This window comes from Lonchura striata, chromosome 2 (genome assembly GCF_050655825.1).
Source record: "Lonchura striata isolate lonStrDom1 chromosome 2, ASM5065582v1, whole genome shotgun sequence".
NCBI classification, from domain to species: Eukaryota; Metazoa; Chordata; class Aves; order Passeriformes; family Estrildidae; genus Lonchura; species Lonchura striata.
In genome coordinates this window covers 62,902,041-62,917,752 of record NC_140704.1, presented here as the reverse complement: position 1 = coordinate 62,917,752, position 15,712 = coordinate 62,902,041, and the positions used below count along the sequence as shown (strand labels likewise).

The 15,712-nt window shown below is 38.2% G+C and overlaps 1 protein-coding gene across 1 annotated transcript in view; it reads left to right on the top strand.

The window, feature by feature from the left end:
- LOC110472824 (endogenous retrovirus group K member 8 Gag polyprotein-like) overlaps positions 1 to 15,712 on the top strand; it is a 399,368-nt gene that overhangs the window by 267,078 nt on the left and 116,578 nt on the right. The gene's annotated exons all lie outside the window — the stretch shown is intronic.

Below are 15,712 nucleotides of genomic sequence, written 5' to 3'. Positions count from 1 at the left end.
CAAGATCAAGTCCCTTAGAGAGATAAAATCACCAGTAGTGACAAGTCTATTTATAAGGGTGATCAGAGGCTTATGCTGTACAGAACATTTTCTGTATGAGCAGCTTCTGTGAGATGGTGACCAAAACTGGTAAAGTCAGTGTTTTTCCTACACCTACTAGTACTGCAATTATTGTCATAACACTAACAAGTAATTGATGCTGTTTACAATAGTACTGAATGCAGGTTTGTAGGGTAAGTGCCAAAGGTATGGAAATATAAACAAAGGAAGACTTAGTCATATTCTAAAGGACAACATGTAACAGAAAATTCACACAGCTTCAGAAGATCCAGGTGTCCACCTAGTGTTCCTCTAAAGCATTAACTTATGGCACAGTCTCTGAAGAGATCACAGAGCTTTGCAATGCGATCATTGCAATTCATATGTAGCCTGAACATCTGAACTAGACTTAAAAGAGATTCAATAAAGTGCTGCCCCTGCTCTCAGCAAAAAGAGGTTCAAATATCATTGTGTCAAAAGAGCAAGGCAGCTACAATTCCAGCTAAGAATAAATTTCTAGGAAGTGACAAATTTAATGTGAAACAACAATGCAAAGACAGAATGTTTCTTTTGTCAGACAAGAAACAAAAGCTTCAAGGCACAAAGGAATCATGAAGGATTAATTACTTCACTGATACTGTCTTCCCAAAGTGGGCACTTCAGTGAATCTGCAGTACTTATGATGACATCTACCAAGAAAATTGTAATATTACCTTTCAGAAATACTTATTTTCACAGACCATGTTTACTGAAGCATTCTTTGTTTACTTATGAGATTGTGGTTAGGAAACCTAATATTTTTGATGTTTCTTCTTGCTATTATGCCCATCATGACTGTATGAGTAGAGGCATCTAATAAAGGAACTGTGTGCTACAAGTGTAATTACTGAGAGGGCCAGACAAGCTGAACTATCCAGGATATCTGTTTGTCTACAATGTTCATGCAATAACTTTTTCAGCTAGACATCCAGTTACCTACGTGCATTGAAATAAAAGATTTTGGTTCAGAATGTATTTCAAAGCCCTTTTTAAAGTACACTCTTAGTCCAGGTGGTAAATAATGTTTCTTAGACTTTGGGGGTTTTTAAATGGTTTAGTTTTATAAGAGGATAAGCATCACAGAATTGCTGACACCAGAGTACTTGTATATAGACATTTGGATAAACACAAGGCAACTGGATAATTATTCTGAAGACTTGGAGATGACAGAGGTTTGGGATTCAAAGAGATCAAGAGGATTTTGGGATCTTGCTCAAAATATTCAAGAACAACTGGATGGATCCTGCAAAAAGTGATCAGGCAGTTGACAGTTTGTGATACAAGTCCTGCCATTTTTATTTGGAGCAAGGAGAAGATAGCTTCCGGATCTGCCTGGAAAGAAAAGTGTCATAGTAAAGCATCTACTAGAACTTTACAAGGGTTTGGACTTCATCTGAAAGAAAAGGGACTGCCAGGAAATAATATTATCCTTAATTGAGACAGATTTGTTTGGACCATGTTAAGTGTTGCTCTAATGTCCTTCTTATTGCTTCAAGAATTGGTCTCCTCCTCCCATCATAGGCTCAATTTCTACAGACAGTGATTAAAGATTGAATAAAGCAGTCTCAGAAAAAGGAGCAGCAAAGAATGCAAGTTGTGCTAAACCCAGCCCCTGGCCAGGTTGGTATAATTGTTGGCTGAAGTTTAAGCCAAAGAACAAATATTGTTAATAGTAAATTGCAGACTTTGTGGAGAGGTCATTGGCAAATCAAAACAGTGCAAAAACCTAGAACTGATGTGGTAATCCATACTTGCTGGGACACAGCAATAAAATGCGCTGACAGGTACAACAGAGACTTACGAAAGTGTTTGTTTTAAGGACATATCTGCAGATCACAATATGAGAGATGAATAGGTTTTTGCAGAGCTTCATCAATAAACTGCATTTCATTAAATTATTGACCAAAAAGGACAATTAAATTAGATACTACAATTAAAAATATACTACAAGCATAACCATGACAAAGGTATCAGTAACAATTCTATGATACTTAAAGCAGTTCCTGTGTTTTATGGAAGCCAAAGAACACTGAGGAAGCCTAACTCCTCTCATTCTCTGTGGAAGAGAGATGTATGCCTGTTAATTTGCCCTCAGTAAGTATAAAAAAATCAGTCACTTCTGAAGACACTCCATCAAAAGGAGTATAGGAATGAAATCCCATATAGAATACCAGAAAAAAGATGGAGCAAGGGAAAAACTAAACCAAAGTTTAATCAGGAAGTATGCTTGCTTGATGTAATCTATACTTGCAAAGCAGTGGCCAGCCTTTGCAGCATACTTGTTTACAAATTGCATCAGTAGTGCAAGGGAAAAATTAAAATACTCTAGTCTTGGCAAGCATAGGATTTGTTCAGCAGACCTCTTCTGGGCTTAAGCATATCTGGAGTTTCCTCAGTTTTGCCGCAAAATTTGCAGGAATTCTTATGGCATCTATATTGTTGGGTCATAGAATAGTGTAGGTTGGAAGGGGCCTTGCAGATCATCTCATTCCAAACCCCCTACCATAGGCAGGGACACTTCCCACTAGGTCAGGTTGTGCAGAGCCTCTCCAGCCTGGCCTTGAATATTTCCAGGGATGAGGCATCCACAACTTCTCTGTGTAACATGTTCCAGGTTCTCCCACTGTCATAGTAAAGAACTTCTTCCAAATGTGTAATCTCAGTGCAGCCTTTTTCAGTCTGAACCCATTTCACTACAAGTGCAACAACTGATAGAAGTGAAAGCCATTAGCAATTCTTCTGCTCCAGAAATTTTCCAGTTCAATCCAGACAGCTCCTGCTCTGCAAAATCCATCTATATCAGCTTGGACCCTCTGCAAAACTAAAGCTGGACTTGTGCCATCTCTGCAATATTGGCCCATGGTAACAGTCTTAGGCAACTGGGTGGGTTGCATTAAATTATATAAAATATAGAGCTGTATTAGCTATAAATGTATACTCTTCAAATAAACAGTGAAGTAAAGGGTGCTAAAAGTCATTTTAAGGGTGACTGGTGGAAAGAAAATTAGTAGGTTATCTCAAGTTTACATTTAATTCCTTATCATTGACTTAGAGCACACCTAATGGCCTTACTCCAAGAGGACAGCTACTATGTTTATTTATAAAACAATGGGTATGTGTTATATTTCTTAAATTGTGTTAAGAATCTTTAGTTACTAAAGAAACATGGCTTAAGCATTACAGCTTATGTTTGTCAGTAGGGGTAAGAGGAATGATATTACAAATACACATTGATGCTGCTATGTTCCAGATTACCAAAGACTACTAAACCCTAGATGTACAGTTAAGCATCATTAGAATTTATGCTTCAAATGTGACAGATTGCTAACATCTCTGATCTTACTTCATTTACTTACTTAGATTGCACTGCACCTTGCAATCTGAAAACTGTTCTATGGGAAAGTAAACGTCTACAACAATCTCGTTTATCTGTACTCAGCTCAATTATTTGACATAGCATAAATCCTTTGATTATGTTTGTTTCATTTGGGTTTTATATTGTATTTGATTATCTGTGATGGTCCAGTACAAAGGATGTCTCCTTAATGTCTTCTTGCCCTCATTTTCCAGTGCATTACCACGAGGAGGAGCTGCATGGAGCCTTGTAACGAGATATAAAACTCCCAAAAATTTATCTTTGAAAACACTCGCAGCAAGTATTTGCTCCAGACTCGGTCACTGCTGGTACAAGCATTTCAGACAACTGCTTACAACAACTCTTATGGTCAGGATAAAGCCTACACTAGACTCTTGTCCTTTGAAATGATCCAATGTGATTTCTATTTTAAAAAAACAACAACAACCAAACAACAACAAAAAAACCCAAACAACCAAAAAAAAAACCAAAAACAACCAAACAAAAAAAAACCCCACAAAAACCAAAACCACAACAGCTTTAGATCACTAATAAATAGATGGAGCTATTTGCCCTAGCTTTTACTCTTTCTCCCAAATGCAGAATGAATGAAACTAATTGTTATTGCCAGGATTCATGCATAGTTACATGTGTGTGCACACAAAGGTCCTTTCTGTGTGGGAGGTAGGATTTTTTTCCAAGCAGAAAAGTCTACCAGAAGCTGAAATCTATATTTGAACTGGTTGAGTTCTCTCCAGAGAAGAAAGAAAAAATGAATTAGCATGTATTACACTCCTGTGTCCTCTAAAAATTTAGTGTACACATTATTTATAAATCCTAAGGGAGAAATTAGTAAAGAATTTAATTTGAAGGCTATAGAATTTTATGTTATTTCCCGCTCAGTTTTACAGCAGCTTTACTGTTTAGTTATAGAGATGTAAAACACCAACAGCATACTGTGAACATGCTCATCAAAGCAATAGTCATGATAAATATTTCACAAGCCAAACATGCTCTGAAATGTTTTAACTTTTATTCCTAACCCAGATTTAATGGCACATTTCTTTATGAAGCAGAAATGGATGAGAAAATTACTATAATTTTTTCACTGCTAACAGGATATATATATATATATATATATATATACACACACACACATATATATAATGCCACTATATCCTTCTTATTTTCATTTTATTTCTGTTTCATCATTTAGCCTTCTCTTTCATAGAACGAGATATTTCAGTAATTTCCAAATATCTCTTCTCTGCCTACCTTTTCTATCATTCTCTTTCTTCCAATATATGAGCAGTAGAAATCAGCTCACTTTTCATGTCTATTCATCCTTTTGCTTCTCTGCTGCCTGCTGCTGTCTACCAGCATAGCAACTGGTGCCAGTGACTGGTACGATCTGGATACCTTCTTGCTAGGAAGTAAAAATATGTTTGGTACAATTTCATTGCATGCCACTTTAGGATTGCCTTTAGCTTTGCAAAAGCAATTCCTATTTTCCAACTTAACATGTTCAAAAATATCATCCCAGCATATTCAGTCGAAGCTGAAGTCTTATTTTAATTGCAAGAACTTTACAATTTTGCTTTCAGTGATATAATATTCAGGATAATTTGGAGCACTGAGATGTTCTACTAAAAGAAATCACTGAAAGCAATGAATCACTGTCATTGCCGAGGGTCTCTAGACCATTGTAGAAATTGGAGCCATACATAAAAAGCTGCTGTCATGGCCATAACTACATATATCAGGTACTCTCTCCATAAAATAACACTCTTTTCTTTGAGTACTGCTAAAACAGATTCAAAATCAACAACAGACATATTTAGAGTCTTCAAAGACAAACCAGTTTAAATCTTCTGAGGAAAACTACAGCTCTGCACCTTCCAAGTAATTAATATTTTAATGTTAAGGGAAATATCTGCAAAGCACTCTCCACACATGACTAAAAGCATTGGACAATTAAATAGTGAAGGAAGGGACAATTGTATACTGAAGGAAGATGGCTATTATCCTCTCCTCAACTGAGCAGTTCTACCACAACAGATAGAATAAAATTCTATGGACTTACTGCAGTAACACAAAACTCTTTGTCAGGCACAATTTGCCCCTTTAAGCATGAGGCAACAGTTGTTGCTCACAGGGCTTGTAGCACTGTTGGGATGCACAGATTAAGTGCATATGTGCCAGGAGACATCATGTTTTGCAACAAACTTTACCTTGTTCAAAAAACAATTTTATTTCTTGGTACAAAATCAGTTCCTTTAGACTGAAGGATGATAACAACTTCTACTCTTGGCTATGCCAAATCCATTTTAAGCAGCTTGGGTTTCCTTTTTGAACAGAAACAGCCTTGACTTTCATTCCAGCTACAATTCAAGGACATTTACTGGTTATGTTCAGGTTCTTTCCATAGTGAGAGTATTCTTTCACAGGGAAGTATATGGCCTCAGGACCATCCAGTTCATTCTGTAATCAAGCCAGAGCCCAAGTTCTCACTTCATTTGTAGTCATAATATTCCTGATTTCCTAAGTGGTGATTCCATGCAACAGAATTGGAAAATACCATGGTCTCCATTACAGTGACATAAATTAAAGGTTTTCTCATTGAGTTTAATGACTAGAGACTTGCACGAAAACAAAAACATTGTAAAATCTAATTGTGAAAAGGCATTTCTAAAAACACTCTCCTCTAAGAGATGCATCTCATTTATGTGAATTAACCTGCCTTAGATAAATATTGAATGAAATTATTTAAAGCAAACACAGGAGGAAGTCTGAGGCTAGGTTGCTGGGGAGCAGAGAAGACGCAAGAGAATAGAGACTGAGGGAGTAAAATTTGAGAAAAAGAAATAAGAGGTAAATAAGAAAAACTTACAGGAAGAAAAGAGATAATTTACAAAAGAAAAAACAAAAGGCACTAGACTTTAACTATAAGGATTTCAAAATTTTAGCTATGGTGGGGGGGGTGATTTCCCTTAGGTAAGTATTCCTAGCTTAATGGTTAATAGATTCCTTTATATGACCTGCTTATCAATCCAATTTAAAACTAAAATTACAACTTTTAAACAAATTAAATGAATCAGTCTGGTTAGTTCACATAATTTCAAATTAATACACCTCTAGTATCAAAGCATCTAGGTAGCAGGTTTACTTCCTTAACCTTATAAGATTTATATGATATATAGGCATTTTGATCCAATTCATATAGATATGGACAAAGATACAAAGATTCAGTTCTGTTTTAATTGCTATTGACCACAAAACTGATGTTATTATTACAGCTCAATACTTTAGCAGATCTATTAAAAACAGAATGGATATCATATCAAATTTTCTAGACTGAATTTATCTGACTTTTTATGATCCAGTCACTCAATATCACAATGTCCTTATGCACACCTTTGCCATTGGCATGTATCATTCCTTCTGTGCTCCTGCTGTTCCTATTCCATTAAGAGTTGTCAGGCCAATGGAAGAAGAAAGAGCATGAAGTATATTGTCCTGGTTTCAACTTGGATAGAGTTATTTTCTTCCTTGGAACAGGTACAATGTTGTGGTTTGGATTCCATTTGAGACAATTTTTACAACATGCTGATGTTTGTTGCTAAGTACTGCTTACCCTAAGTTAAGGATTTTTCAGTTTCCCATGCTCTGCTAGTGAGGAGGCGCACAAGAAACTGGGAGGAAGCATGGCCAGGACAGCTGACCTGAGGTGGCCAAAGGGATATTCCATACAGAATACATACAGAAGCATGCTGAGTATATAAACTGGGGGAAATTGTCCGGGATAGGCCAATTGCTGCTTGGGGCTGGGTATTGGTCAGTGGAGGGTAAACAAATGTATTCTGCTCTTGTTCATGGGTTTTACCTCTCTTTTTGTTTACTCCCTTATTATCATCATCATCATTATTATTATTTGCTTCAGTTATTAAGCTGTTCTTACCTCAACCCAAGGGTTTTACCTTTTTTCTAATTCTTCTTGCCATCCCATCAATTTCTCTGTGTGTGTGCTGAGTGAGAGGCTGCATGTTACCTAGCTGAGTTTAAACCAAGACATACATACAGGCTAAAACTGACCACAGTTTCAAAATGAAATTTGCCTAAAAGCAGAAACAATGCAAATAACAATTATAAAGGAAAAATGTAATGTATTAGCGTAGTTTCCAAGAACACCATCAACACCCCACAGAATCACTAGCTCAAATTTAAAGAGGAATCACCAGCTTCTGACACCAGAGTTGTGCAAGCAGTTCAAGCAAAGCTCTGAGATGGACCTACATCATACCCCTGTCCACAGATTTATGGTGGACTGGAGTCTGCTAGGTCATCCAAACCCTGGGCTATGGGACAAAATGAATTAGCAGGACTCAGTCTTCAAATTACACTGGGTACAAGCAGATTGCCCTGCTGTACCCAACTCCAATCCAACTATGATCTACTGCTAAAACTCCTTTGCTGATACTGGTCACCACATGGAAAGGTGAAATAATAAAGGAACTAAGTATTACTCAACATGGTGATGCAGTCCAAATGTAAATGTTTCAGCAATCATGCCATCTCAAAGAGTAAATGTGCTCCGAGCTGTGTCAGCCCCACTATTTTAGTAGAGAGAGTAAATCAAAATGGGAAACTGGTACAGCTAATGGGTTTTCTGGTGTGGGGTATTTTTTTAAGTGTATTGGTTCTCTGATCTGGTTCATTGAATGCCCACATAAATATTGGTGTCAGCATTTTCACAGTGGGCTGTGCAAGGGTGATCACAAACAAGCAGAAGCAGAGAATGCTGCCACTTACAATACCTCAAGGCCCAGAGAATCTCACACATGAGAAAAATGTTTACTACAACAATTATTTGATAAAGTACAAAGCTTGTGATGCAGTCTTTTGCTTACTGGAACTGTTAATAGTTTCACTTTCTTCTGTCAACAAAAAAATGTGTAGGGATTTAATATCTTCTCCTAGCTCTCTGTCAAGTTTCATTTTAACATACTAATTGATGCAGATTGCTGTCACTTTATAATATGCTTCCTAGAGCCAGGTAATGGCCACAGTTGTACCTACTTATAGGTATAGTGCTTCCTGCAAAATAAAACATTTTAGGAATATAAACAGCCCAAGACAGAAAGCATACCAAATCCCTCAGGGCTATGACAGAAACCAAAACACATCCCCCAGAGGCAGTGCATTAATGCTTTAATGTCATAAGCTGATGTAACTGTTGCTGAAAGAAGCAATCCCACTGCCTGCCAGGCCCCCTCACATCTCCCTCCTTCTCACCTGCATGAGCGTTAATTCATGTGTTTGAGAAAAAGGATAAGTTGTTTGAACTGGGTCACAATTAACCATTATTCATTTACTTACTGGGTTTTACCTGGTTAATTGTAACTCAGATTGATTCCCTGAGCTGGGTCAATGCACAGCCATGAAAACAGCCCAGTCAGCAGAAAACAAGGCATGGGAGTGAACTGGGAGGGACTGAGGGAAATAGAAAAACTGCTCCTTTCAGTAGTGTGTTTGCTTATTCTGGCTGAAAGTTTCAACTATAAAATGATGGCCCAAAACACATTTTTTTTTTTTATTTCAAGTGAAAGCAGCAACTGGCATTCCTCAAAAAAAGGAATGCCAGTTATTTGGCAAAAGAGTCTGATGAGCCCACAACACCTGCATCATGTAAGGGTTCATGTAACTAAAAGGGACTCCAGCTTAAGAAGATTTCAATTCCTTTAATTAACAACACTTCTGCCATTTGTTGATTCATATGTAAAACAAGACTCCAGTAATTATGTCTCCTGATTGAATTCCAGGCAATAATGTTTCTTCACCAGGTGCTTCTCGTGTGAAAAACCAGTGGAACCCAACATATAATTTTAGATACATTCAAACAGGATTTTCTCATTTCCTGCATTTGCAGATTTATTTCAATGGATATCTTGCCAAACTATTGACAAATGAGATATGATATGTAACCTTTCATAAATACTTGTAGCATTTCAGAACAGGAGGATGAGAATGTATACATTCCACATATTGTGAATAGGGGTTGCAAATCTTCAATGTATTTGAAAACATACAGGTCTTGCAAAAGCTTAATACATAGATTTGCTGGTTACTATGTAAAACTCCACAAAATATCCTTGAGATTGCTTTCCATGTTATTTCCTAAAAAAAAAGATTTGCAATTGCACTTTTGTTTCTGTTCTGGTTAAACATCTTTAGAATAATATTCCTATGCAGTTTAAATGTTCATTCAATAAACCAAGCAAGATGAGGAAAGCGTAACAATTTCTGTATACCAATACACTGGTTAGAGAGAGAGGCCTCAAAACAAGATTGCCAAATAGTTCGTTTAAACCTGAAACTGTGACTTGACTTGTAAGAGTAGCCAAGTACCAGTGATAAGAAGCACAAAAGTTATGATGATGATTACAGAGTAAAGAGCTTTCTCCAGTGTCTGAATGCTGTAAGTAAATAGTGGATGACCAAAGTAAATAGGAATCTGCCCACATTCCACCTACAGAAAATTGTACTAGGCCCTGCAAAACATAGGCACCTCCTGTAACTGCATTGTAAAGGATCAGAAAGACTACAGTGAAATTCTAGAAGAAAATATTGAGAGACATTACAGCACACAGAAGGAAGAACTAAGCAATAAATTACAGTGTGACAGCTAGCTTTATGGTACACTTGAGGTAATTCCTTCAATAGCAGTATAGTGCCTAACCAATTACAGTAGTTTCCAGACAGGAGGCTTAGCCCCTCAGATACTCCTTTGTGAAAATATTTCAGTGAGATAGGCCTAAACCTATTGTTCAGTACATAGGATCTTGATAAAAATTGTATATATTGTCCAACCTTACTGAATGCTGAGAGTTCTAGAAAGATTCATAATTCAAGATAAAAGAGATTATATTTTTATTTGATGAGGATTATCTGCAGCTAGATGGGATACATTAATTTACATTCATGGTAAAAGAACTGCAATGGTTTGAAGTAATAGGGATGTTTTTGAATGGAACATTAGAGCAAAGTGTAAGAAGACAGAGGAAGCTCAAGGCATGCACCAGGTGGGCAGTGACTACTGAGAATTGTGGACCAAGAACTTGGTATTTTAGATCCAAAGTAAACACAATGCTGCAAAAAGGCTATTCCTCCAGAATTAATGATTGCATGAAAATGAACCACAAATCCAGCCAAGAAAAGAGGAATATAATTTGCTAGCTCCTGATTAAGTCTCATGTTTATATTTCTCTGTTGGTAAAAAAACTCTTCTTAAGTAAATAGGTCCAAGTCTAATTCCTTCCTGATGTCAGGAACTGAGCATATCCTTCATGCTGAGGAAAAACAGAGCCCACATAAACAGGAGATTCCAAAGACATCAGTGATTAAGACCCTTTGCTAATATTGTAGTTTTCTACCCTGTAGCAGCAAAGCTATGAAAATCTCTCTCCCACATGTCTGAAAGAGGTTGTCATCATCAATGCAAAAAAACATGCTAAAATCATCACAAAGTAAGTCTTGCAGGATTTGACTTGTTTTCAAGAAGGAAACTATTTGTCATGGAAATCAAGTTCTGAATAATAAAGTACACATCCGCTTTCCAAATAAACATTTCCATCAAAGAGAGAACAGCTGCCTTGTCATGGTAAAGAACTGCAAATATTCAACTCCTTAATACTGAATTCAGTCCAGTAACATTACAAAAAGTTAATTTTAGGAAATTTATAGGAAAAACAATCAAACACCCAACACAAAAACTACAGAAATTATTGCAAAGATGCAAGAATGATTATCACAGAAAAAGAAAAAAAAAGATGATTGTGCTGGTCAGACTGTAGAATGTTGCACAACTGAAGAAGAGACTGGTGATACTAATGATAGAGTGATCACCTCAGTATATCAAAATCAGCTTTGATTGTGTCAACACCATTCCTCCCTTCCACCACAAAGTTACGCAAAACACTTCTAGTTCAGGCTTGTATCAACACAACAGAGAACCTGCAATTATGCTGAAACACATGGCACATAAGTACAGATTACAACAGGCAATCATTCTGCAAACAAAACATCAGGATCTGGTGGTCTGAAGACTTAGTGCATGATTTGGAGTTCCATAAGAAGGGCCCAATATTTTCTCTAGTACATAAATATGTGCCCATAAAGGGACAGAACAAAAGTGCATAACATTGAGCCACACTGAAAGCTGTGAGTTTTGTGACCTTTCTCCTGCAAGATCGCTACTCCAGGAGTAAGAATACATCACAAAGAAGAAACACTTAAAAACATGCTAGAAGGAGAAACCTTATCGCATATATGTGTCTGGCTCTCAGCAGCCACAGGATGGAGGTTCCCCAGCTGGCTGTCCTGCTTGTGGCCGCAGGGCAGACACGCGAGTGGGCACCCTGAGTCTCTGCCCAGACCAGTGCAGGTGGCGGTGATCGCTGCGGCCTGGGGAGCGCAGCAGGGCACAGAGCACGGGGAAACTGAGGCAGAGGAATAAGGGAAGGACACTTGTCTGAGTCTCCAAAGATTTAATCCCAAAGTGAGGCAGAGCAAGTGACAAATCTGAACCTGAAGGGGTTACTTTTAAAGGGAAGAGAGAACACAGCGAGGACATAACCTTTGACCAATAGCAGGGCATTACAGGAGGGGTGCAGGGTAAGGGCTCCCCAGTAGAAGCCAACAAAGGGAGGGAACAAACCTTAGAATCCATCCCTTCGAGGAAGGAATGAAAGACAGGGAACACTCCAGAACCAAAGGAGTGTGCTGTCTTTGACAGACAGGTGCAAGACAAGGGAACAAGGGAGGTATACAGGTGGATTAACAAGTAGATTGACATATATTTTGGCAGGGAAAGCTGTGGTAAACAACTCAGGACTGAACCATTAGGGAAGCCAAATGGGGTACATAGAATGAACCATTACAAACTTATAACAAGGAATATTAAAGCATACTACAGAAGAACAAACTGTAAAATAACAGACTACCTCACATATAAAAGGAAAAGATAGCATCAATGTAGCAGCAGCTCTGGCCACAGAGAGCAACAGACAAGTTTCCCAGGCATTGTCCTGGGAAAGGCTGTGAGAAGATCAGAGAAAATAATGAGAAACAATTCTTATCTTCACTCGCTGCACCTGTTGTTGGGCACAGGAGATTCCAAAGACATCAGTGATTAACTGTAGCAGCAAAGCTATGAAAATCCCTCTCCTGCATGTCTGAAACCATCAATGCAAAAACCATGCAAAAATCATCACAAAATTATGTGGAATGTGGACACAGGTGGAATGTGTTATGGAGACTTGCTTACCAAAGTGTGATTTCTTAATTAGTCAATGGTGATGGTGTTTGGATTCAATTGACCAGTCTGGTCTGTCTGTATCTTACTGTCTGTAAGAGTGATGAGTTTCTTTAGTATAGTATAGTATAGTATAGTATAGTATAGTATAGTATAGTATATAGTATAGTATAGCAATGATCAGCCTTCTGGAATCATGGAGTCAATGCTAATTATTACCCGGCTGGGGACCTGTGATGACACACTACCTATAGGACAGAAAGAGGTTTATGTGATTAACTGTTCATAAAAAGGGGGAGTGGTTATGTCTTAGCTCACCTGAGCAGTGAGATGAATGCTAGGAAGTTGTCAGAAAAACTAGAGAAGAAAAAAGGAAGGAGGACACCTGGAGGCATAGGTTTCTAGAGACAGACACATAGAGCAAATTACACTCTTCTAGAAACAATACATGGATTGTGATCTGTATCTTAGAGAGGTGAACAGAGAAAGAAATCTCTGAGTTTACAATTTCTCTATGCCACTCTTTGTAAGCACAGAATACTGCTGGTGTCTGTATTTAATCCTATAGTATGCAATCCATCTTTGAATGCAAAGATGCCTTTTTGCAGTCTTCAGGCAAAACTGAAAAATGCATTTACAGAAGTTCCAGTGTGACTTTATTAAAAAGCCTGGCCTATTTGAACTGACATACATTCAGCAATAGAAATTAAGCAAAATTAAACTTCTAGGCAGTAGCAGAAAATGTGAAGATGAACTAAAAGAAAGAACATGGGAGTTTTACCCAAGGATAAAAGTGCAGCCAGGAAAAAAAATTCATCTTACCATTAATAATAAAATGCTAGAGAGGGCATTGCCATAAGGGACTTGTTTGTCAAATAAGAAATCTGAAGCAACCTACTAAATGAGTCCTCTAGGGAGCCCTCTCTAGATTCATTACTTTAGTGCTAGCAATACTACTCCAGTAAACTTTCAATTGATATTAATTACATTACATTTCTGTAGTGATTTTTCTGGCCATTACAAATAACATGACTAAAATTGTTGTGTTCATAAGGTTTCTGTTTAAAAAAGTGTTCCTTTAATTTGACAAAATAAATGCTAGCATTTTAGAGGCAAATTCTTCTCTTATTCACAGAATAAGTCTTGATCCTATATCTCAGAGCAAAACTTAGCCTACAGTTTGTCTTTCTATGTTCAAAATACTCTCTAACAAGTTACATATTTATAAGCCATGAGTTTTGCTTGAATAGGGGAAAATAAAGATATAGAACAACAGAAGTATTTACTACAGCACATTTGGAAGAGTGCTTTTAAAGCCTTCTGCAAATATGAAATAATTTCACATCACAGTCTAGTGTAGCAGAGATGGAAATTGCTACTGAGAGGTTAAACACAAATACCTGCTTTAAGTAGGTCTGCTAGGACTGTAAAGCAGTAAAAGGTTGTTTCTGAAAATGAGAAATGTTAGGCTTTTGGATCTGTAATCAGAAGGAAAAGTCATATATCAAGTTCAAAGAACATCCATACTTGAAACACATGGCTACGTTAGAAAATGTCAGTTACATACGATTTGACTCTAGTCACACCTCACGAGCTCCACAGTATGAGGGGGAAAATGTGCCAACCTGATTGCTAGTCTCTAACAGTTACATACCATTTGGAAAACTGTAATCAAATACTTAAGAAAGGAGAACTCTACAGGTCATTAGCAGCTTCAAAACATTTATCCTTGAGGAGAGTCTTGAACACATTTACTTTTGGAGAGGAGCGGGGAAATACCCCCAGACTAAAAGGTAATTTTATTAGATGTCTACCTGAATTGTGAGGATCTTCAGAGCACCTAAGCAAACACAGAAACATCTTTCACAGAGCAAGTCACACTAGCAAAGGAAAATTAAATATAGCTTCAGGAGCTGAACATGAAAAAGCAAAAGCTGAGCAATTAATAGTGATATCTTTTAAAGGAGATGGGGCAGACACTTGTGTTTATTCTGCCCCTACACATTACCAGTGCCACTGAGGTACAGACACCAAGCCAACCAACAGCCTGCCAGGTGATTTGTGTGTACAAACAAGAATGCAAACATTTTAGGAGCTTCCAAATTAGAAAGTTAGTACAATAAGTGGCTGTAATTAATGATGCAATGCTCACTACAAGCTGCTTTTGGGGGACTGAGACAAGCTCATGAAAGTGTTCTAGTTTGCTGTCATTTCGTTTTCCATTGACTGCTCTGATGACCGTGGCCAACCACCACGTTTGTGCCACAGCTGATTCCATTTCTGACCCTGCAGAATTTGCAGCATGTGGAACTGCCTGGTCTTCTTGTTACCCTTGCTGTGAGTGCATTTAGGGTCTTGAGCAGCTCCTAAAGCACTTTTAGACTCACAAGTTGAAGGGACCAGGTGGGATTTTACCAAACGGTAGTGAGGGAGCTGGCGCACTAAACTGCTCTCCATCACTTATTATCAGTACTTTGGGAGCTAGAGGTGTTTAACCTGGAGAGGAGGAAACTCAAGAGTAGCCTTATCACTCTCTACAGCTGCCTGAAAGGAGGTTGAAGCCAGGTGGGATTGGCCTTTTCTCCCAGGCAACCAGGGACAGAATGAGAGGCTGTAGCTTCAAGCTGCACCAGGAAAGCTTCAGGCTGGACATTACAAAGAATTTCTTCATGGAAAAAGTGAAGACATTGGAATGGGCTCTCTAGGGAGGTGGTGGCATCCCCATCCCTGCAGGCATTCAAGAAACAACCGCACCAAGTTCAGCTAGTTCACTCGGCGCCATGGTTTAGCTGGTGTTGGGTCAAAAGTTGGACTCGGTGATCTCAGAGGTCTTTTCCCACCTAAATGATTCAGTGCCTCCCGGGCACAGTTTCAGAGCACCGCCACGCACAGCACAGCCTGCCTGCTTTTACCGAGTGGGCAAACCCCGGCCCCGGCCCCGGCCCCGCCCTCAGGCCGCCCTCTCCGCG